Raw genomic sequence first — 23819 nt, 5'->3', positions numbered from 1 at the left:
AAGGCAACGATAAACATTATGCGAGCCCATTCAAAACAACGAGACAACAATCTCCTGAAGTAGCCCACCAAAATCAGACAAAGAACTAACCTTGAGTTGGATTCAGATAAGAAATTCGAAAAACAGTATAACTGGGCCACCAGTTACGAAGGGACAGGGTGAGCAGGTTTGGAGCAGGTTTTAAGCAGAGGTTGTAAGCAGGTGTTAAGCGGTTGAAGCAGAGTTTAAGCAGGGAGAGGCAGCTGAGCCAAGCGGAGGAAGCAGATCCGGAGGTTCGCAGGCCCGCAGGCAACATTACGGCGGGGGGCATGGCGTGGCAGGCTCAACCGAAGACAACAAGGCCGCAACCGCAGCCCTCCACCCACAACCGCACCTTACCGCATCAGCGGACTCTACCCAACTGAAGAACCTTTGCAGATTCCACAGACCAGGACCACGTGGGGACGGCAGGCCCCAGAGGACACAAAGAGCGGACCCCAAAACTGCAACCGGCTGACCTGGCTGCATTTCGAACTGTCAAGGAGCCCTGGTTGGTGAGCATGATCCCTGACCTCTCCTAGTTCAATTTAGTTAGGTTTTGGGGGTGGGACAAGGGTAAGGGGATTAGTAGCGTGATTTTCCCTCGTTATGCCGTGTGTTCCCCATTCTTAACTAAGTGTACTTTGCAGGTCTGTATAATCTCAGTGTAATCCTAATGTTATAAGTTCATTTGTGACTTCAATAAACCCAGTTTTTCTTGCACCAAAACCAGTTGTCTGCTGCACTTTGTCACAACCCCCAAATATGTCCAAGGTCTCGAACCGAGGGAGTGGGAGTAATTCAAACTTCTCAGAAGTCACAGGCGAAGCTGACACACACCACCACCCACTACAGTGCAGAGAGGCGAAGGGACAGCAAATCCCTTTGTGTGCTGCAGGAAGCAAAAGATCTTGATTTTGGTGTCCAGCAAAGAAAGAAAGATGAGGGATGGAAAAATAGCATCATAAGTCCTGATGCCTTCTCTGAAGATTGAACTCAGGACCTTCAGATTATGAGACAGACACGCTGCCTGCTGCGCCATGAAGGCAGGAACCACAAACTCAGCCAGGCAGCACTATCAAGTAGGACAGCTTACAAGATCTCTAACATCATAAAATAATGCGCAGTTTGCAAAAACCTTCCAGCCAAATGGAGTCGAAGCTACAATCTTCTAATCAGTAGTCGGATGCTTTCTCCATTGCGCCACTGGTCTGTGTTTTGGAGAGTAAGTAGTAGCTCACAGTCCCACAGCGCTGCGCCATCATGAGGTAGCCAGTCAGCCTCGGTCATGCGGACGCAACTCCACGAATCCGGGTGTGTCAAAAGGGGCACGGTGAACAAGCACCAAAGAGATTAAATTGTGTTGCTTTCCTTCGATAGCTCAGTTGGTAGAGCGGAGGACTGCAGAGAATAGCTAAGGCAAAGTCCTTCTTCGGTCACTGGTTCAATTCCAGCTCGAAGGAGCGAGTGTGGTTTTGGAGTAAGCAGCAATTAGATCGTTGCCGCTCTCTCAACTGCACACACAGCTTAACGTCTTGCCAATAAATCACAGGACGTCTCTTTTCCTTTCTCAAACCTTCAAGCTTTTTGTGCCTGCCCAAACATGCCTGTGTTTGCTTGAGCATTTGCCTCTGCTCACCAGCAGGGAGTGCCTTCGAGCAGCAACTTTCTTTTCATTTCAAAATATGCATTATTTCATCAAATTTAAGGAGACACACAGTTCAATGTAAATATCACAATTCCAAAGCAATACAATTCAAAAGCAATACTCAAAAAAGTGGTTCAGAATAAGGCTAATGGAATGCTGGCCTTTATATCTAGAGGACTAGAGGGCAGAAGTTATGCTGCAGCTATACAAAACCCTGGTTAGACCGCACCTGGAGTACTGTGAGCAGTTCTGGGCACCGCACCTTCGGAAGGACATATTGGCCTTGGATGGAGAGCAGCGTAGGTTTACTAGAATGATACCCGGACTTCAAGGGTTGAGTTACGTGGAGAGATTACACCAATTGGGGTTGTATTCTCTTGAGTTTCGCAGGTTAAGGGGTGATCTGATCGAAGTTTATAAGATATTAAGGGGAACAGATAGGGTGGATAGAGAGAAACTATTTCTGCTGGTTGGGGATCCTAGGACTAGGGGGCACAGTCTAAAAATTAGAGCCAGACTTTTCAGGAGTGAGATTAGAAAACACTTCTGCACTCAAAGGGTGGTAGAAGTTTGGAACTCTCTTCTGCAAATGGCAATTGAAGCTAGCTCAAATGCTAATATTTAAATCTGAGATAGATAGCTTTTTGCCAACCAAAGGTATGAAGGGATGTGGGCCAAAGGCAGGTATATGGAGTTAGATCACAGTTCAGCCGTGATCTTATCAAATGGCGGAGCGGGCTTGAGGGGCTGAATGGCCTACTCCTGTTCCTATGCTCCTAAGAAGGCATATGGAATACTTTGCTTTATTAGCCGAGGCATAGAATATAAGAGCAGGGAAGTTATGCTGCAACTATATAAAACACGAGTTCGGCCCAGCTTGAGTACGGTGGAGCAGCTTGGAGGCGAGCACAAAGCTGCTAATGTGAAGAGAAATGTAGCAGTAGCAGCAGGGGAATTAGCTCAAGTGGTAGAGCGCTTGCTTAGCATGTGAGAGGTAGTGGGATCAATACCCACATTCTCCATTCACCTTTTTGCCTTGGGGAAATCGTCCAGATCAAAAGTGGCGTCAGTTGTCAGTGAGCCCATCGCCCACGTACTTCCAAAGCTTCGCCGCTGGCTCCGGTGCTGAAGGGTTCTGAAAATTCCCACATTTTTCATATCATCAACAAGGATATGACTTTTGGACTTTTATGGCAGAGGACCCAACTGCTGGGTTAAGTGTGGAACCCTGCAGACAGGAGGCTCGGCCCATGAGGGCCTGGGACTGGACATACCCAGGCTTGTTGAGTGCAGTGTGGATTGTTGCCTGAAACCAGACAACGAGAGGAGACAGAATACGTATTCTTCCCTTTAAAACAATCAACCCAGAGAAAGACTTCATCTTACACGAAACTAAAGCCCATCAAAACCTTGCATAAATAATCGCTACTAACTACTAAGGCAGGAAGGCAGCAAGCAATGCAATTATGCGAACCCATCAATACTCCACATATACAATGGCTTTCAGTTCAAGACTAGATACGGGGACAGGAAGGCAACGATAAACATTATGTGAGCCCATTAAAAACAACGAGACAACAATCACCTGAAGTAGCCCACCAAAATCAGACAAAGAACTAACCGTGAGTTGGATTCAGATAAGAAATTCGAAAAACAGTATAACTGGGCCACCAGTTACGAAGGGGCAGGGTGAGCAGGTTTGGAGCAGGTTTTAAGCAGAGGTTGTAAGCAGGTGTTAAGCGGTTGAAGCAGAGAGAGGCAGCTGAGCCAAGCGGAGGAAGCAGATCCGGAGGTTCGCAGGCCCGCAGGCAACATTACGGCGGGGGGCATGGCGTGGCAGGCTCAACCGAAGACAACAAGGCCGCAACCGCAGCCCTCCACCAAGATCGCCCACCCACAACCGCACCTTACCGCATCAGCGGACTCTACCCAACTGAAGAACCTTTGCAGACCAGGACCACGTGGGGACGGCAGGCCCCAGAGGACACAAAGAGCGTACCCCAAAAACTGCAACCTGGCTGTATTTCGAACTGTCAAGGAACCCTGGTTGGTGAGCATGATCCCTGACCTCTCCGAGTTCAATTTAGTTAGGTTTTGGGGGTGGGACAAGGGAAAGGGGATCAGTAGCGTGATTTTCCCTCGTTATGCCGTGTGTTCCCCATTCTTAACTAAGTGTACTTTGTAGGTCTGTGTAATCTCAGTGTAATCCTAATGTTATAAGTTCATTTGTGACTACAATAAACCCAGTTTTTCTTGGACCAAGACCAGTTGTCTGCTGAACTTTGTCACAACCCCCAAATAAGTCCAAGGTCTCGAACCTAGGGAGTGGGAGCAATTCAAACTGCTCAGAAGACACAAGCAAAGCTGAGACACACCACCACCCACTACAGTGCAGAGAGGCGAAGGGACAGCAAATCTCTTTGTGTGCTGCAGGAAGCAAAAGATCTTGATTTTGGTGTCCAGCAAAGAAAGAAAGAAAGATGAGGGATGGAAAAATAGCATCATAAGCCCTGATGCCTTCTCTGAAGATTGAACTCAGGACCTTCAGATTATGAGACGGACACGCTGCCTGCTGCGCTAAGAAGGCACTGGTCACAAACTCAGCCAGGCAGCACTATCAAGTAGGACAGCTTACAAGATCGCTAACATCATAAAATAATGCGCAGTTTGCAAAAACCTTCCAGCCAAATGGAGTCGAAGCTACAATCTTCTAATCAGTAGTCGGATGCTTTATCCATTGCGCCACTGGTCTGTGTTTTGGAGAGTAAGTAGCAGCTCACAGTCCCACAGCGCTGCGCCATCATGAGGTAGCCAGTCAGCCTCGGTCATGCGGATGCAACTCCACGAATCCGGGTGTGTCAAAAGGGGCACGGTGAACAAACACCAAAGAGATGCAATTCTGTCACTTCTCTTCGATAGCTCAGTTGGTAGAGCGGAAGACTGTAGGGAGTGTCTACAAATACATAAAGGGCAAATGGGTAACTAGGGAGAGAGTAGGGCCTCTTAAGGATCAACAAGGTCATCTATGTGCGGAACCACAAGAGATGGGTGAGATCCTGAATGAATATTTCACATCGGTATTTACGGTTGAGAAAGGCATGGATGTTAGGGAACGTGGGGAAATAAATAGTGATGTCTTGAGGAGTGTACATATTACAGAGAGGGAGGTGCTGGAAGTCTTAACGCGCATCAAGGTAGATAAATCTCCGGGACCTGATGAAATGTATCCCAGGACGTTATGGGAGGTTAGGGAGGAAATTGCGGGTCCCCTAGCAGAGATATTTGAATCATCCACCGCTACAGGTGAGGTGCCTGAAGATTGGAGGGTAGCAAATGTTGTGCCTTTGTTTAAGAAGGGCGGCAGGGAAAAGCCTGGGAACTACAAACCGGTGAGCCTGACATCTGTAGTGGGTAAGTTGTTAGAGGGTATTCTGAGGGACAGGATCTACAGGCATTTGGAGAGGCAGGGACTAATTAGGAACAGTCAGCATGGTTTTGTGAGAGGAAAATCATGTCTCACGAATTTGATTGAGTTTTATGAAGGGGTAACCAAGAAGATAGATGAAGGCTGTGCAGTAGACGTGGTCTACATGGACTTCAACAAAGCCTTTGACAAGGTACCGCATGGTAGGTTGTTACATAAAGTTAAATCTCATGGGATCCAAGGTGAGGTAGCCAATTGGATACAAAATTGGCTTGACGACAGAAGACAGAGGGTGGTTGTAGAGGGTTGTTTTTCAAACTGGATGCCTGTGTCCAGCGGTGTGCCTCAGGGATCGGTGCTGGGCCCGCTGTTATTTGTTATTTATATTAATGATTTGGATGAGAATTTAGGAGGCATGGTTAGTAAGTTTGCAGATGACACCAAGATTGGTGGCATTGTGGACAGTGCAGAAGGTTATCTAGGATTGCAACGGGATCTTGATAAATTGGGCCAGTGGGCCAATGAATGGCAGATGGAGTTTAATTTCGATAAATGTGAGGTGATGCATTTTGGTAGATCGAATCGGGCCAGGACCTACTCCGTTAATGGTAGGGCGTTGGGGAGAGTTAAAGAACAAAGAGATCTAGGAGCACAGGTTCATAGCTCCTTGAAAGTGGAGTCACAGGTGGATAGGGTGGTGAAGAAGGCATGCTTGGTTTCATTGGTCAGAACATTGAATGCAGGAGTTGGGATGTCTTGTTGAAGTTGTACAGGGCATTGGTGAGGCCACACTTGGAGTACTGTGTACAGTTCTGGTCACCCTATTATAGAAAGGATATTATTAAACTAGAAAGAGTGCAGAAAAGATTTACTCGGATGCTACCGGGACTTGATGGTTTGACTTATAGGGAGAGGTTAGACAGAATGGGACTTTTTTCCCTGGAGAGTAGGAGGTTAAGGGGTGATCTTCTAGAAGTCTATAAAATAATGAGGGGCATAGATAAGGTCGATAGTCAAAATCTTTTCCCAAAGGTAGGGGAGTCTATAATGAGGGGGCATAGATTTAAGGTGAGAGGGGAGAGATACAAAAGGGTCCAGAGGGGCAATTTTTTCACTCAAAGGGTGGTGAGTGTCTGGAACGAGCTGCCAGAGGCAGTAATAGAGGCGGGTACAATTTTGTCTTTTAAAAAGCATTTGGACAGTTACATGGGTAAGATGGGTATAGAGGGATATGGGCCAAGTGCACGCAATTGGGACTAGCTTAGTGGAATAAACTGGGCGACATGGACATGTTGGGCCGAAGGGCCTGTTTCCATGTTGTAACTTCTATGATTCTATGATTCTATGAGTAACGAGGCAAAGTCATTCTTAGGTTGCTGGTTCAATTCCGGCTCGAAGGAGCGAGTGTGGTTTTGGAGTAAGCAGCAATTAGCTCGTTGCCGCTCTCTCAACTGCACACACAGCTTAACGTCTTGCCAATAAATCACAGGACGTCTCTTTTCCTTTCTCAAACCTCAAAGCTTTTTGTGCCTGCCCAAACATGCCTGTGTTTGCTTGAGCATTTGCCTCTGCTCACCAGCAGGGAGTGCCTTCGAGCAGCAACTTTCTTTTCCTTTCAAAATATGCATTATTTCATCAAATTTAAGGAGACACACAGTTCAATGTAAATATCACAATTCCAAAGCAATACAATTCAAAAGCAACACTCAAAAAAGTGGTTAAGAATAAGGCTAATGGAATGCTGGCCTTTATATCTGGAGGACTAGAGGGCAGAAGTTATGCTGCAGCTATACAAATCCCTGGTTGGACCGCACCTGGAGTACTGTGAGCAGTTCTGGGCACCGCACCTTCGGAAGGACATATTGGCCTTGGATGGAGTGCAGCGTAGGTTTACTAGAATGATACCCGGACTTCAAGGGTTGAGTTACGAGGAGAGATTACACCAATTGGGGTTGTATTCTCTTGAGTTTCGAAGGTTAAGGGGTGATCTGATCGAAGTTTGTAAGATATTAAGGGGAACAGATAGGGTGGATAGAGAGAAACTATTTCTGCTGGTTGGGGATCCTAGGACTAGGGGGCACAGTCTAAAAATTAGAGCCAGACTTTTCAGGAGTGAGATTAGAAAACACTTCTGCACTCAAAGGGTGGTAGAAGTTTGGAACTCTCTTCTGCAAATGGCAATTGAAGCTAGCTCAAATGCTAATATTTAAATCTGAGATAGATAGCTTTTTGCCAACCAAAGGTATGAAGGGATGTGGGCCAAAGGCAGGTATATGGAGTTAGATCACAGTTCAGCCGTGATCTTATCAAATGGCGGAGCGGGCTTGAGGGGCTGAATGGCCTACTCCTGTTCCTATGCTCCTAAGAAGGCATATGGAATACTTTGCTTTATTAGCCGAGGCATAGAATATAAGAGCAGGGAAGTTATGCTGCAACTATATAAAACACGAGTTCGGCCCAGCTTGAGTACGGTGGAGCAGCTTGGAGGCGAGCACAAAGCTGCGAATGTGAAGAGAAATGTAGCAGTAGCAGCAGGGGAATTAGCTCAAGTGGTAGAGCGCTCGCTTAGCATGTGAGAGGTAGTGGGATCGATACCCACATTCTCCATTCACCTTTTTGCCTTGGGGAAATCGTCCAGATCAAAAGTGGCGTCAGTTGTCAGTGAGCCCATCGCCCACGTACTAGAAAGAGTGCAGAAAAGATTTACTAGGATGCTACCGGGACTTGATGGTTTGACTTATCGGGAGAGGTTAAACAGACTGGGACTTTTTTCCCTGGAGAGTAGGAGGTTAAGGGGTGATCTTCTAGAAGTCTATAAAATAATGAGAGGCATAGTTAAGGTAGATAGTCAAAATCTTTTCCCAAAGGTAGGGGAGTCTATAACGAGGGGGCATAGATTTAAGGTGAGAGGGGAGAGATACAAAAGGGTCCAGAGGGGCAATTTTTTCACTCAAAGGGTGGTGAGTGTCTGGAACGAGCTGCCAGAGGCAGTAGTAGAGGCGGGTACAATTTTGTCTTTTAAAAAGCATTTGGACAGTTACATGGGTAAGATGGGCATAGAGGGATATGGGCCAAGTGCAGGAAATTGGGACTAGCTTAGTGGAATAAACTGGGCGACATGGACATGTTGGGCCGAAGGGCCTGTTTCCATGTTGTAACTTCTATGATTCTATGATTCTATGAGTAACGAGGCAAAGTCCTTCTTAGGTCGCTGGTTCAATTCCGGCTCGAAGGAGCGAGTGTGCTTTTGGAGTAAGCAGCAATTAGCTCGTTGCCGCTCTCTCAACTGCACACACAGCTTAACGTCTTGCCAATAAATCACAGGACGTCTCTTTCCCTTTCACAAACATGAAAGCTTTTTGTGCCTGCCCAAACATGCCTGTGTTTGCTTGAGCATTTGCCTCTGCTCACCAGCAGGGAGTGCCTTCGAGCAGCAACTTTTTTTTCATTTCAAAATATGCATTATTTCATCAAATTTAAGGAGACACACAGTTCAATGTAAATATCACAATTCCAAAGCAATACAATTCAAAAGCAATACTCAAAAAAGTGGATAAGAATAAGGCTAATGGAATGCTGGCGTTTATATCTAGAGGACTAGAGGGCAGAAGTTATGCTGCAGCTATACAAAACCCTGGTTCGACCGCACCTGGAGTACTGTGAGCAATTCTGGGCACCGCACCTTCGGAAGGACATATTGGCCTTGGATGGAGAGCAGCGTAGGTTTACTAGAATGATACCCGGACTTCAAGGGTTGAGTTACGTGGAGAGATTACACCAATTGGGGTTGTACTCTCTTGAGTTTCGCAGGTTAAGGGGTGATCTGATCGAAGTTTATAAGATATTAAGGGGAACAGATCGGGTGGATAGAGAGAAACTATTTCTGCTGGTTGGGGATCCTAGGACTAGGGGGCACAGTCTAAAAATTAGAGCCAGACCTTTCAGGAGTGAGATTAGAAAACACTTCGACACTCAAAGGGTGGTAGAAGTTTGGAACTCTCTTCTGCAAATGGCAATTGAAGCTAGCTCAAATGCTAATATTTAAATCTGAGATAGATAGCTTTTTGCCAACCAAAGGTATTAAGGGATGTGGGCCAAAGGCAGGTATCTGGAGTTAGACCACAGTTCAGCCGTGATCTTATCAAATGGCGGAGCGGGCTTCAGGGGCTGAATGGCCTACTCCTGTTCATATGGAATACTTTGCTTTATTAGCCGAGGCATAGAATATAAGAGCAGGGAAGTTGTGCTGCAACTATATAAAACACTGGTTCGGCCCAGCTTGAGGACGGTAGAGCAGCTTGGAGGCGAGCACAAAGCTGCTAATGTGAAGAGCAATTCAGCAGCAGCCGCAGGGGAATTAGCTCAAGTGGTAGAGCGCTCGCTTAGCACGTGAGAGGTCGTGGGATCAATGCCCACATTCTCCATTCACCATTTCGCCTTGGGGAAATCGTCCAGATCAAAAGTGGCGTCAGTTGTCAGTGAGCCCATCACCCACATACTTCCAAAGCTCTGGTGCTGAAGGTTTCTCAAAATTCCCACATTTTTCATATCATCAACAAGGATATGACTTTTGGACTTTTATGGCAGAGGACCCAACTGCTGGGTTAAGTGTGGAACCCTGCAGACAGGAGGCTCGGCCCATGAGGGCCTGGGACTGGACATGCCCAGGCTTGTTGAGTGCAGTGTGGATTGTTGCCTGAAACCAGACAACGAGAGGAGACAGAATACGTATTCTTCCCTTTAAAACAATCAACCCAGAGAAAGACTTCATCTTACACGAAACTAAAGCCCATCAAAACCTTGCATAAATAATCGTTACTAACTACGAAGGCAGGAAGGCAGCAATCAATGCAATTATGCCAACCCATCAATACTCCACATATACAATGGCTTTCAGTTCAAGACTAGTTACGGGGACAGGAAGGCAACGATAAACATTATGTGAGCCCATTAAAAACAACGAGACAACAATCACCTGAAGTAGCCCACCAAAATCAGACAAAGAACTAACCGTGAGTTGGATTCAGATAAGAAATTCAAAAAACAGTATAACTGGGCCACCAGTTACGAAGGGGCAGGGTGAGCAGGTTTGGAGCAGGTTTTAAGCAGAGGTTGTAAGCAGGTGTTAAGCGGTTGAAGCAGAGTTTAAGCAGGGAGAGGCAGCTGAGCCAAGCAGATCCGGAGGGTCGCAGGCCCGCAGGCAACATTACGGCGGGAGTCATGGCGTGGCAGGCTCAACCGAAGACAACAAGGCCGCAACCGCAGCCCTCCACCAAGATCGCCCACCCACAACCGCGCCTTAGCGCATCAGCGGACTCCACCCAACTGAAGAACCTTTTCAGATTCCACAGACCAGGACCACGTGGGGACGGCAGGCCCCAGAGGACACAAAGAGCGTACCCCAAAACTGCAACCGGCTGACCTGGCTGCATTTCGAACTGTCAAGGAACCCTGGTTGGTGAGCATGATCCCTGACCTCTCCTAGTTCAATTTAGTTAGGTTTTGGGGGTGGGACAAGGGAAAGGGGATTAGTAGCGTGATTTTCCCTCGTTATGCCGTGTGTTCCCCATTCTTAACTTAGTGGGAGTCTATAACGAGGGGACATAGATTTAAGGTGAGAGGGGAGAGATACAAAAGGGTCCAGAGGGGCAATTGTTTCACTCAAAGGGTGGTGAGTGTCTGGAACGAGCTGCCAGAGGCAGTAGTAGAGGCGGGTACAATTTTGTCTTTAAAAAAGCGTTTGGACAGTTACATGGGTAAGATGGGTATAGAGGGATATGGGCCAAGTGCAGGCAATTGGGACTAGCTTCGTGGTATAAACTGGGTAACATGGACATGTTGGGCCGAAGGGCCTGTTTCCATGTCGTAAACTTCTATGATTCTATGAATCTCAGTGTAATCCTAATGTTACAAGTTCATTTGTGACTTCAATAAACCCAGTTTTTCTTCAAATAAGTCTCAACTCTAGGGAGTGGGAGCAATTCGAACTGCTCAGAAGTCACAGGCGAAGCTGACACACACCACCACCCACTACAGTGCAGAGAGGCGAAGGGACAGCAAATCTCTTTGTGTGCTGCAGGAAGCAAAAGATCTTGATTTTGGTGTCCAGCAAAGAAAGAAAGAAAGATGAAGGATGGAAAAATAGCATCGTAAGCCCTGATGCCTTCTCTGAGGATTGAACTCAGGACCTTCAGATTATGAGACTGACGCGCTGCCTGCTGCGCTAAGAAGGCACTGGTCACAAACTCAGCCAGGCAGCACTATCAAGTAGGACAGCTTACAAGATCGCTAACATCATAAAATAATGCGCAGTTTGCAAAAACCTTCCAGCCAAATGGAGTCAAAGCTACAATCTTCTAATCAGTAGTCGGATGCTTTATCCATTGCGCCACTGGTCTGTGTTTTGGAGAGTAAGTAGCAGCTCACAGTCCCACAGCGCTGCGCCATCATAAGGCAGCCAGTCAGCCTCGGTCATGCGGCCGCGACTCCACGAATCCGGGTGTGTCAAAAGGGGCACGGTGAACAAGCACCAAAGAGATAAAATTGTGTCGCTTCCCTTCGATAGCTCAGTTGATAGAGCGGAGGACTGTAGGGAGGAACAAGTCCAAGTTATCCTTAGGTAGCTGGCTCGAAGGAGCGAGTGTGATTTTGGAGTAAGCAGCAATTAGCTCGTTGCCGCTCTCTCAACTGCACACACAGCTTCACGTCTTGCCAATAAATCACAGGACGTCTCTTTTCCTTTCTCAAACCTCAAAGCTTTTTGTGCCTGCCCAAACATGCCTGTGTTTGCTTGAGCATTTGCCTCTGCTCACCAGCAGGGAGTGCCTTCGAGCAGCAACTTTCTTTTCCTTTCAAAATATGCGTTATTTCATCAAATTTAAGGAGACACATATCACAATTCCAAAGCAATACAATTCAAAAGCAATACTCAAAAAAGTGGATAAGAATAAGGCTAATGGAATGCTGGCGTTTATATCTAGAGGACTAGAGGGCAGAAGTTATGCTGCAGCTATACAAAACCCTGGTTCGACCGCACCTGGAGTACTGTGAGCTGTTCTGGGCACCGCACCTTTGGAAGGACATATTGGCCTTGGATGGAGAGCAGCGTAGGTTTACTAGAATGATACCCGGACTTCAAGGGTTGAGTTACGTGGAGAGATTACACCAATTGGGGTTGTACTCTCTTGAGTTTCGCAGGTTAAGGGGTGATCTGATCGAAGTTTATAAGATATTAAGGGGAACAGATCGGGTGGATAGAGAGAAACTATTTCTGCTGGTTGGGGATCCTAGGACTAGGGGGCACAGTCTAAAAATTAGAGCCAGACCTTTCAGGAGTGAGATTAGAAAACACTTCGACACTCAAAGGGTGGTAGAAGTTTGGAACTCTCTTCTGCAAATGGCAATTGAAGCTAGCTCAAATGCTAATATTTAAATCTGAGATAGATAGCTTTTTGCCAACCAAAGGTATTAAGGGATGTGGGCCAAAGGCAGGTATCTGGAGTTAGACCACAGTTCAGCCGTGATCTTATCAAATGGCGGAGCGGGCTTCAGGGGCTGAATGGCCTACTCCTGTTCATATGGAATACTTTGCTTTATTAGCCGAGGCATAGAATATAAGAGCAGGGAAGTTGTGCTGCAACTATATAAAACACTGGTTCGGCCCAGCTTGAGGACGGTAGAGCAGCTTGGAGGCGAGCACAAAGCTGCTAATGTGAAGAGCAATTCAGCAGCAGCCGCAGGGGAATTAGCTCAAGTGGTAGAGCGCTCGCTGAGCACGTGAGAGGTCGTGGGATCAATGCCCACATTCTCCATTCACCATTTCGCCTTGGGGAAATCGTCCAGATCAAAAGTGGCGTCAGTTGTCAGTGAGCCCATCACCCACATACTTCCAAAGCTCTGGTGCTGAAGGTTTCTCAAAATTCCCACATTTTTCATATCATCAACAAGGATATGACTTTTGGACTTTTATGGCAGAGGACCCAACTGCTGGGTTAAGTGTGGAACCCTGCAGACAGGAGGCTCGGCCCATGAGGGCCTGGGACTGGACATGCCCAGGCTTGTTGAGTGCAGTGTGGATTGTTGCCTGAAACCAGACAACGAGAGGAGACAGAATACGTATTCTTCCCTTTAAAACAATCAACCCAGAGAAAGACTTCATCTTACACGAAACTAAAGCCCATCAAAACCTTGCATAAATAATCGTTACTAACTACGAAGGCAGGAAGGCAGCAATCAATGCAATTATGCCAACCCATCAATACTCCACATATACAATGGCTTTCAGTTCAAGACTAGTTACGGGGACAGGAAGGCAACGATAAACATTATGTGAGCCCATTAAAAACAACGAGACAACAATCACCTGAAGTAGCCCACCAAAATCAGACAAAGAACTAACCGTGAGTTGGATTCAGATAAGAAATTCAAAAAACAGTATAACTGGGCCACCAGTTACGAAGGGGCAGGGTGAGCAGGTTTGGAGCAGGTTTTAAGCAGAGGTTGTAAGCAGGTGTTAAGCGGTTGAAGCAGAGTTTAAGCAGGGAGAGGCAGCTGAGCCAAGCAGATCCGGAGGGTCGCAGGCCCGCAGGCAACATTACGGCGGGAGTCATGGCGTGGCAGGCTCAACCGAAGACAACAAGGCCGCAACCGCAGCCCTCCACCAAGATCGCCCACCCACAACCGCGCCTTAGCGCATCAGCGGACTCCACCCAACTGAAGAACCTTTTCAGATTCCACAGACCAGGACCACGTGGGGACGGCAGGCCCCAGAGGACACAAAGAGCGTACCCCAAAACTGCAACCGGCTGACCTGGCTGCATTTCGAACTGTCAAGGAACCCTGGTTGGTGAGCATGATCCCTGACCTCTCCTAGTTCAATTTAGTTAGGTTCTGGGGGTGGGACAAGGGAAAGGGGATTAGTAGCGTGATTTTCCCTCGTTATGCCGTGTGTTCCCCATTCTTAACTTAGTGGGAGTCTATAACGAGGGGACATAGATTTAAGGTGAGAGGGGAGAGATACAAAAGGGTCCAGAGAGGCAATTGTTTCACTCAAAGGGTGGTGAGTGTCTGGAACGAGCTGCCAGAGGCAGTAGTAGAGGCGGGTACAATTTTGTCTTTTAAAAAGCGTTTGGACAGTTACATGGGTAAGATGGGTATAGAGGGATATGGGCCAAGTGCAGGCAATTGGGACTAGCTTCGTGGTATAAACTGGGTAACATGGACATGTTGGGCCGAAGGGCCTGTTTCCATGTCGTAAACTTCTATGATTCTATGAATCTCAGTGTAATCCTAATGTTACAAGTTCATTTGTGACTTCAATAAACCCAGTTTTTCTTCAAATAAGTCCAAGGTCTCAAATCTAGGGAGTGGGAGCAATTCGAACTGCTCAGAAGTCACAGGCGAAGCTGACACACACCACCACCCACTACAGTGCAGAGAGGCGAAGGGACAGCAAATCTCTTTGTGTGCTGCAGGCAGCAAAAGATCTTGATTTTGGTGTCCAGCAAAGAAAGAAAGAAAGATGAAGGATGGAAAAATAGCATCGTAAGCCCTGATGCCTTCTCTGAGGATTGAACTCAGGACCTTCAGATTATGAGACTGACGCGCTGCCTGCTGCGCTAAGAAGGCACTGGTCACAAACTCAGCCAGGCAGCACTATCAAGTAGGACAGCTTACAAGATCGCTAACATCATAAAATAATGCGCAGTTTGCAAAAACCTTCCAGCCAAATGGAGTCAAAGCTACAATCTTCTAATCAGTAGTCGGATGCTTTATCCATTGCGCCACTGGTCTGTGTTTTGGAGAGTAAGTAGCAGCTCACAGTCCCACAGCGCTGCGCCATCATAAGGCAGCCAGTCAGCCTCGGTCATGCGGCCGCGACTCCACGAATCCGGGTGTGTCAAAAGGGGCACGGTGAACAAGCACCAAAGAGATAAAATTGTGTCGCTTCCCTTCGATAGCTCAGTTGATAGAGCGGAGGACTGTAGGGAGGAACAAGTCCAAGTTATCCTTAGGTAGCTGGCTCGAAGGAGCGAGTGTGATTTTGGAGTAAGCAGCAATTAGCTCGTTGCCGCTCTCTCAACTGCACACACAGCTTCACGTCTTGCCAATAAATCACAGGACGTCTCTTTTCCTTTCTTAAACCTTAAAGCTTTTTGTGCCTGCCCAAACATGCCTGTGTTTGCTTGAGCATTTGCCTCTGCTCACCAGCAGGGAGTGCCTTCGAGCAGCAACTTTCTTTTCCTTTCAAAATATGCGTTATTTCATCAAATTTAAGGAGACACATATCACAATTCCAAAGCAATACAATTGAAAAGCAATACTCAAAAAAGTGGTTAAGAATAAGGCTAATGGAATGCTGGTCTTTATATCTAGAGGACTAGAGGGCAGATGTTATGCTGCAGCTATACAAAACCCTGGTTCGACCGCACCTGGAGTACTGTGAGCAGTTCTGGGCACCGCACCTTCGGAAGGACATATTGGCCTTGGATGGAGTGCAGCGTAGGTTTACTCGAATGATACCCGGACTTCAAGGGTTGAGTTACGAGGAGAGATTACACCAATTGGACTTGGACTAGGTTCGAGACCTTGGACTTATTTGGGGGTTGTGACAAAGTGCAGCAGACAACTGGTTTTGGTGCAAGAAAAACTGGGTTTATTGAAGTCACAAATGAATTTATAACATTAGGATTACACTGAGATTATACAGACCTACAAAGTACACTTAGTTAAGAATGGGGAACACACGGCATAACGAGGGAAAATCATGCTACTAATCCCCTCACCCTGGTCCCATCCCCAAAACCTAACTAAATTGAACTAGGAGAGGTCAGGGATCATGCTCACCGACCAGGGTTCCTTGACAGTTCAAAATGCAGCCAGGTCAGCCGGTTGCAGTTTTGGGGTACGCTCTTTGTGTCCTCTGGGGCCTGCCGTCCCCACGTGGTCCTGGTCTGTGGAATCTGCAAAGGTTCTTCAGTTGGGTAGAGTCCGCTGATGCGGTAAGGCGCGGTTGTGGGTGGGCGATCTTGGTGGAGGGCTGCGGTTGCGGCCTTGTTGTCTTCGGTTGAGCCTGCCACGCCATGCCCCCCTGCCGTAATGTTGCCTGCGGGCCTGTGAACCTCCGGGTCTCCTTCCTCCGCTTGGCTCAGCTGCCTCTCCCTGCTTAAACTCTGCTTCAACCGCTTAACACCTGCTTACAACCTCTGCTTAAAACCTGCTCCAAACCTGCTCACCCTGCCCCTTCGTAACTGGTGGCCCAGTTATACTGTTTTTCGAATTTCTTATCTGAATCCAAATCAAGGTTAGTTCTTTGTCTGATTTTGGTGGGCTACTTCAGGTGATTGTTGTCTCGTTGTTATTAATGGGCTCGCATCATGTTTATCATTGCCTTCCTGTCCCCGTAACTCGACTTGAAATTAAAGCCATTGTATATGTGGAGTATTGATGGGTTGGCATAATTGCATTGATTGCTGCCTTCCTGCCTTAGTGGTTAGTAGTGATTATTTATGCAAGGTTTTGATGGGCTTTAGTTTCGTGTAAGATGAAGTCTTTCTCTGGGTTGATTGTTTTAAAGGGAAGAATACGTATTCTGTCTCCTCTCGTTGTCTGGTTTCAGGCAACAATCCACACTGCACTCAACAAGCCTGGGTATGTCCAGTCCCAGGCCCTCATGGGCCGAGCCTCCTGTCTGCAGGGTTCCACACTTAACCCAGCAGTTGGGTCCTCTGCCATAAAAGTCCAAAAATCATATCCTTGTTGATGATATGACAAATGTGGGAATTTTGAGAACCCTTCAGCACCGGAGCCAGCGGCGAAGCTTTGGAAGTACGTGGGCGATGGGCTCACTGACAACTGACGCCACTTTTGATCTTGACGATTTCCCCAAGGCAAAAGGAGAACGTGGTCATTGATCCCACTACGTCTCACATGCTAAGCGAGCACTCTACCACTTGAGCTAATTCCCCTACGGCTGTTGCTTGATTGCTCTTTACATGAGCAGCTTCGTGCTTGCCTCCAAGCTGCTCCACGACCAGCAGAGAAGACTTGCCTTGGGTTTGCCCGCTCCCTGAATACATGAAAGACTTTGCTCCAATCCGCGGTACCGAGTCTCAACAAGCGAGCAACAGCAGAACGGGAAGCCGCAGTAATCATGAACGAAGCTGAGAAGAACACGAGCCTGCGGAAGGCAGATGAGGTCTCCGCAAAGCTCACTCCGTGCTGAGTTTCCACCTGTGCACCACACTGAGAAGGTTGGGTCTGGCTACTGTAAGATTCTCAAAATTCACAGATCCCCCAAAACTCGGGAAAAACCCTAAAGAAATTCACCTTTTCCCTGAATATAGAAAACTTTGGCCATTGACTGAAATCCTAAGATGGAAGGATAGGTGAGAGGGCACCAGACGAATCCACAACACACACATGGAATTTGGGAGAATTGCTGCTTCAGACATGACTCTGTTTTAATGCAAAAACCTACAGCAGGTGGTCGACACCCACTGCTATTGAAAGAGGCAACTGCTCCCGACATGATACAAAAGGAAGCTTTGAGTGACAAGCTCTAAAATCGGAATTAACAATGACCCATTGGGAGAAGCAATTGCAACATGATGAGGGACCATCAAAAAAGCCATCAAAGATTCTTAAGGACTTTGTAAGAACTGTTTAAATAGACATGAAGTGTTTTTTTTAGAGTGACGAAGACCATTGTAAGAGAGGGATACACAAGTGTAAACTCGAAACCTCTCTCTCTTTCTCTCTGGCTCTTGCTGGCTGTTGTATTCTGCTTGTCTTGTTCTGCCTGTCTCTGGAAGGAAGAGCAGCTTCCAGCGAACAACAAGGCAAGGGGTTCGACAGAGAAGGTCAGCAGCTCCAGAAGCAGGCCGACACACAAGAAGAAACCAGAGCAACAGCCCCAGTGAACATCAGACGCCTCGCGGCAACAAGGGCCTTACGGAACAACCAACCGAATATTGCCACCAACCAACCGGGTAATATTGGGCCACCGCGACCAAAGAGAACCAACTCGGGAGAAAACCGAAGATCCGCAAAGTTTCCACTCTACAATCTATTTCTGACTTACCGCTGGGAGAATTACTGTCAAGGATTTGTTTGGTGAGCATTATCTCTGGCCCTTTAGAGTCCAACTTAGCTAGTACAGTGGGATTGGGAGGGGTGAGGTATCTTTCTCCTATAATTTCCCTCGTGTGTACTGAAGTGTTCCCCATTTTATTGGCGCGTTAAGATTGTTGTGTTGTATTTTCTCTCTTGAATAAAGGGCAAAGTTTCTTGCACCAAAACCAGTTGTCTGCTGCACTTTGTCACAACCCCCAAATAAGTCCAAGGTCTAGAACCCAGAGAGTGGGAGCGATTCGAACTGCTCAGAAGTCAGAGGCGAAGCTGACACACACCACCAACCCCAACATAATGGCGACCACGAAGATGGGACATTGGCAAAAGGGATGCGATGCAGTGGACACTGATTTGGTAGAGAGAACTGTAATGGAAGAGAGGATTTCAAATTATGTGTTCAGTTAGGTGAATATGGAAAAAAAATGGGTCACTAATCTGTTAAAGGCTGGGCGCCCGGTAGATGCTGCAGCGAAATGGACAGAAGGGAAGGATCATAAAAAATCCATAGAAAAGGCTGTCTGGCTGATGTGCTTCAAGAAACAGATCTAGCTTTTGGACAGGCTCGTTGAAGCACAGGCAGCTGAGATTCGGGAGTCAGCCCTGGAAGTCCAAACAATGGCCCTAGCAGGGGTGAAGTTACTGTTAGCATTGCAGGCTCTGAACCAGGAAAGGGTTCAGTTAGTGGGGAGCATAAGACCCAGCAGGAATATTTACAGTGTCAGGTCACCGAGGCCCAGAACAATGAGCTGAGGTTGCGGGAAAAGAATGCTCGCCTAGCAAAACAAGTAAGAGAGCAGGAGGAGAAAGTAAAAGGCTTACAGGCAGCCTATAAGATAGTGAGCTCACAGGGGTTTGAGGATGCAGACCATGGCCCCTGTCAGAAGCAGATAGAGAGTCTGAACCTTGCTCTAAGGACGGCAAAAGGCATGGTGTGCCTCATAAGCCCGAGTGCAGCCCAGGTCGACTTCACAGGGAACCTGGGGAGGACGGTTTAGACATCACAGGTCGTGCCAAGGGACGACCCAGTTGAGGAGCAGGAGGGCCCATGACCACCACCCGTAGCGCCAAGCTTTAGCGAAATCTGGCAGGAGGGTGGGGTGGAATTAGGGGCATAAGCTGAGGAGGAAAACCCACAGCAAGAGAGGCTGGGATCGGGGCCGATGTGCCCGGCCCGGCAGCAAAGGTTCAGCCCGCCCGCTGATAACGGGGATGAGGGACCCCTCCAAAACCAGTTCATAGTTCCCCATGGCACCCAACAGCTTGGGGCCATGGTAATCCATTTAACTAAACTTGCGGCAAATGGGGACTCCTCGTCCACTTCAGGGAAGTGGAACAAGCAGCAAGCATCAATGAGTGCAATGATGCTGAACAGGCCAAAATGCTGCTATTCTCCCTGGAGAGTAAGCTCTTCCAGTCCCTCTCTGACCAATGTAAGATGGGACAGTGTGATTATGGGGAGCTCAAGGAGGAAGTTCTTGAGGCCATGGGGATGAACGAGGGAAGTCCTTTCTCCCGGGTGGGAAAAACAGTGCAGCTCGTAGGAGAATCCCCGCAGGCTTTTGCAGACAGGTTGTGGCCGGTGTATAGGAGCGCATGCAGTGGGACGCCTAACCGGGCTAATCTGGACCAGGATCAGCGGGCCCACTGGCTCCGTTGCCTGGTGGCAAACAGCTTGCCACAGGTCAGGGCCACGGCAGGAATGTGGTTTGACCCAAAGAATCCCCTGACTACCGAACTCACAGTGATCAGACAATTGACCATAGCTTACCGTAATGGTAAAGGAACCGATGCACACCCACCTAAAGGGAAAGTGCATGAAATGAAACCCGGCCAGGGTAGGAAGGAGTGGCATCAGGAAGGGAATAACCCTTCCAGCACAAAGCTCAACTGTTATGGGTGTGGGAAGGATGGACACTGGAGGAAGGAGTGTAAGAATCCTTGGAAAATAACAAGGGAAAGAATTCCTCAACCCCAGCCCAAAAGGCAGAGACAGGAATCCCTCCCGCCACGGTTGAGTCATTTTGGACGCCATGAGAACCCTATTGACTGGCCCAGGGAAGGTAGCAGCCACCACCGGCGCTCTGACCCCATCAGCCCCATCTAACCCACAACCCTGACTAGAGCCAGCGCAGCCTGTTTACCTGTGTACCATGATCGATTTAAGTAACCCCACCACCTCACCTCTATCTAACGGGGGTCCCATACAGGCTGTCGGGATTCACAGGTAAAGAACAGGCTGGCTCATTTTCCATCCCGCTGACCATTCGTTTTGGAACATTCCGCCCTAAGTGGACCTGTATCCTAATGAAGTGGGAAATGGAGGGTGGAAAAGGGATCCTGGGAGCCGACTTTATCGTAGGCCACGGGATCCTAGTGGATTTGAGGAATCACTGCCTGTGGAGGGCAAATACAGGAAAGGAAGGTGGAGGAGTAGTCATCCCAGGGAAACAGGGGAAGGGGACCCTGTGCACCATGAAGCCTAAAGAGGGTTATAACCTCGAACTCTTGATCAGTAATACCCCAAGGGAGTTCCAGGCATTTGTGCGAGCCCACCTAGCCACTTTTGCCACACACAAACACAACTGTGGGAGGTTTCAATGGGTTCGAGGTCAGTGTAGATGGGGACGCTATGGCCCGACCACAAAAGCAATATAACTTCCCCAGGGAAGCGGAGCCAGACATGGAAGCAGCCATGTCCTCCTTAGTGCAATAGGGGATCCTGAGGCCGATAGCCACCCACGTGAACTCTCCACTGTGGCTGGTTAGAAAACCGGACAACTCCTGGAGGGCCACAGTGGACTATTGGGTGCTCAACAGTAACATCCCAGACTGTGCACCCACGGCAGCAGCAGTTGCCGACCTGATAGGAAGTATCCCAGCATCCGCGACCGCTTTCACGGTGCTGGATATCTCCAACGGGTTTTGGTCCATCCCTTTAAGGAGAGAGGATCAGTACAAGTTTGCCTTTACCTTTAAAGGGCAACAGTACACCTGGAACTGTCTGCCTCAGGGCTTCCACAATAGCCCCAGCATTTTCCACCAATGCATGGCAAACAGTTTAAAGGGCTTCAGCCAGCCCAGGCAGCTGGTACAATATATGGATGACCTGCTCCTATTCACCGATTCGAGAGAGGAGCATGGCCCACTTCTGGCCGAACTGCTGGAACTGCTCAGGCAGGAAGGTTTTAAAGTGAACCCTAAGAAAGCGCAGATCGGCCAGCAGGAGGTGAAATTCCTGGGCCTGACAATACGCGCTGGGGAAAGGGCCATAGATAAAGCTAGAAGGGAAGCAGTACAGGAGTTACCAGTCCCCAACACAGTCACGGGAGTGGGATCGTTTCTAGGGCTAACCGGGTACTGCAGAGACTTCATTGAGGACTATGCGGCCACAGCAGCCCCTCTGCTCCGACTCCTGCATAAGGGAGTGGAATGGGTTTGGGATGAGGGGTGCCAGGCAGCATTTGTCAGGCTCAAGAAAGATCTGCAGACCGCACCAGCTCTAGGGGCCATAGGTGGAGGGAAAGAGTTCTTCCTGGATGTAGCAGCCAGCGGGGACAGCCTGAGTGCTGTGCTGCTCCAAGAGCGGCATGGCAAGCTGAGACCGGTAGTCTACTCCTCCAGGATACTCACAGATGTGGAGAAGAGCCATTCCAATTGTGAAAGGCACCTCTTGGCCACACATTGGGCTGTGAAAACATCGCTGATCTTCACAGGCACCTCTCCCATCACCCTCCTCACCCATCACACGCCCACCCAGATGCTCCTGGACGGGAGAATCAAGGATGGGACAGGGAGCAGTGCCCACATTGCTCGCTGGACCCTGCTTCTCTCACAGATGAACCTGAAAGTAAAAGGGCTCTGCGAGCCATAGCTCGCAGCTAACCTGGTATATCCTGGAACAGCCCACCGGTGTTCCATAGAAGGGGTTTGGGAAGTAGACATAGGTTTACGGGCCGGGATACACCCCACCAGCCGTGAAATCTATGTGGATGGCTCCAGCACAGCATCTGCTGGTGAGCGACTCATGGGGTGTGGATTTTATGACCCAGCGGCAAACCTTGCCCTGGTAATTAAGCTCCCCAGCACCATGAGTGCCCAGCCGGCTGAACTGTCCGCGGTAGTGTACGTGGTTACACACCCCGAGACCTTCCCCACCCCATACACGATTTGCTCGGAGAGCATGTTCACATGCAATTCGTGTACGGAGTACCTGGCCATCTGGTCCCGCCGCGGATTCATCTCCGCTGACGGGAGACCCCTCACAGTGAAACCCTTGCTGGAGAAAATCTTAGCAGCAGTGGGGGAGGAAGTGGAGGTTTTCATCCATCAGGTGAAAGCCTATTCCTCCGCAGAACCCCGGAGTGAGGGCAACCGGCAGGCCGACGTGCTAGCTAAGGAGGGTGCCCGCACAGGCACTTTCTGGGACCCATTTGGGTCCCATCCTATAGCAGCAGTCACGGGTGGGAATGGGACACAGGGGAGTGCAGGGGTAGCTTTAACCCCAGACCTTAAGACGGTCCAAACCCAAGACCCCATCCTCAAGGCAGTCCTCAGTGCAGTAGCAGAAGGGAAAAGGGTAGAGGGCCCTTACAGCACAGCAGCCATCTCTATAAAGGAAGGCATGCTGTTTAAGGGCGAGCAATGGGTAGTACCACAGCAGCACAGGAGGGAATTCCTTCAACTGGCCCATGAGGGTCCAGGAGCGGGGCATCCTGGGCCTGAGACCGCCTGGCAGCGGGTGGAACAGGCAGGATAGTGGCCAGGACTCAGGGAAGATGTCCTCGAGTTCTGTGCCAGCTGTCTGGCCACAGCTCTGAGTACAGCCAGGATCCTGGTCAGAGAGGTGTTCTCACGATGGGGGCTACCACAGTACGTGGAGTCCGACCAAGGGAGCCACTTTACCGGGCAGGTCATGCAGAATACCCTTATGGTACTCGGCATAGAGGGGAAATGGCACGTTGCACACAACCCACAGTCCTCAGGGATTGTGGAGAGGATGAACAGAACCTTGAAAGAAAGGCTGAGGAAAGAGACGGTAGACTCACCTAGAAAGTGGGTAGAAGTCTTACCGTTGGTCCTAATGGGGATCCGAGCCAGCCAGTTAAAAAGCACGGGGTATTCCCCACACGAGCTCATGACTGGTAGCGTTATGCGGACCCCCACCCATGTGCTAGCCCCGGTGCTCACGGAGGGTCAGCTCAGAGAGGTGAACCGGGACATCTTCGTCAGGAATCTGTTTGAACACCTTAAACAGGTTCACTGGCAGGCTGCTAGCAACATGGGAAAACAGCATCGGAGTAACCGACTGCTGTTAGAACCCCGTACGCACCACAAGTGGGAGATAGGGGATCAGGTTATGGTTAGGAATTTTGCTCGGGTAGGCAGTCTAGAACCATTATACATGGGGCCCTACAGCATTGTAGATAAGGCAAGCCCCATGGTATACGCCATAAAGCTGCCTCGGCGCACCAAATGGTTCCACATTAACCAATGTAAGTTGTTTAAATCCGAGAGAAGGGAACAGCCAGTTGGGGCAAGGTCTGAAGGAGGAGCAAACTCACAGACTGCACAAGCAGGTGCAGTGGCTTGTTTTAAGGG

The 23819-nt window shown here is 48.7% G+C and overlaps 5 non-coding genes across 5 annotated transcripts; 3 read left to right on the top strand and 2 right to left on the bottom strand.

Moving 5' to 3' along the window:
• The first annotated feature begins 1388 nt into the window (after nt 1–1388).
• Nucleotides 1389–1481, top strand: trnac-gca (transfer RNA cysteine (anticodon GCA)). The gene is made up of 2 exons: nt 1389–1425; nt 1446–1481. It is a non-coding gene; the product is annotated as a tRNA-Cys (tRNA).
• A 6143-nt stretch (nt 1482–7624) lies between these two features.
• On the top strand, nt 7625–7697 carry trnaa-agc (transfer RNA alanine (anticodon AGC)). The gene has a single exon. It is a non-coding gene; the product is annotated as a tRNA-Ala (tRNA).
• Nucleotides 7698–9441: 1744 nt separating this feature from the next.
• Nucleotides 9442–9514, top strand: trnaa-agc (transfer RNA alanine (anticodon AGC)). Its single transcript has one exon. It is a non-coding gene; the product is annotated as a tRNA-Ala (tRNA).
• Nucleotides 9515–11250: 1736 nt separating this feature from the next.
• Nucleotides 11251–11323, bottom strand: trnam-cau (transfer RNA methionine (anticodon CAU)). The gene has a single exon. It is a non-coding gene; the product is annotated as a tRNA-Met (tRNA).
• Nucleotides 11324–14644: 3321 nt separating this feature from the next.
• trnam-cau (transfer RNA methionine (anticodon CAU)) lies at nt 14645–14717 on the bottom strand. Its single transcript has one exon. It is a non-coding gene; the product is annotated as a tRNA-Met (tRNA).
• Nucleotides 14718–23819: the final 9102 nt, after the last annotated feature.

This window comes from Heptranchias perlo, chromosome 3 (genome assembly GCF_035084215.1).
Source record: "Heptranchias perlo isolate sHepPer1 chromosome 3, sHepPer1.hap1, whole genome shotgun sequence".
Taxonomy (NCBI): domain Eukaryota; kingdom Metazoa; phylum Chordata; class Chondrichthyes; order Hexanchiformes; family Hexanchidae; genus Heptranchias; species Heptranchias perlo.
Note: the sequence above shows the minus strand (reverse complement) of the source record. Positions and strands in the feature narration are given on the sequence as shown.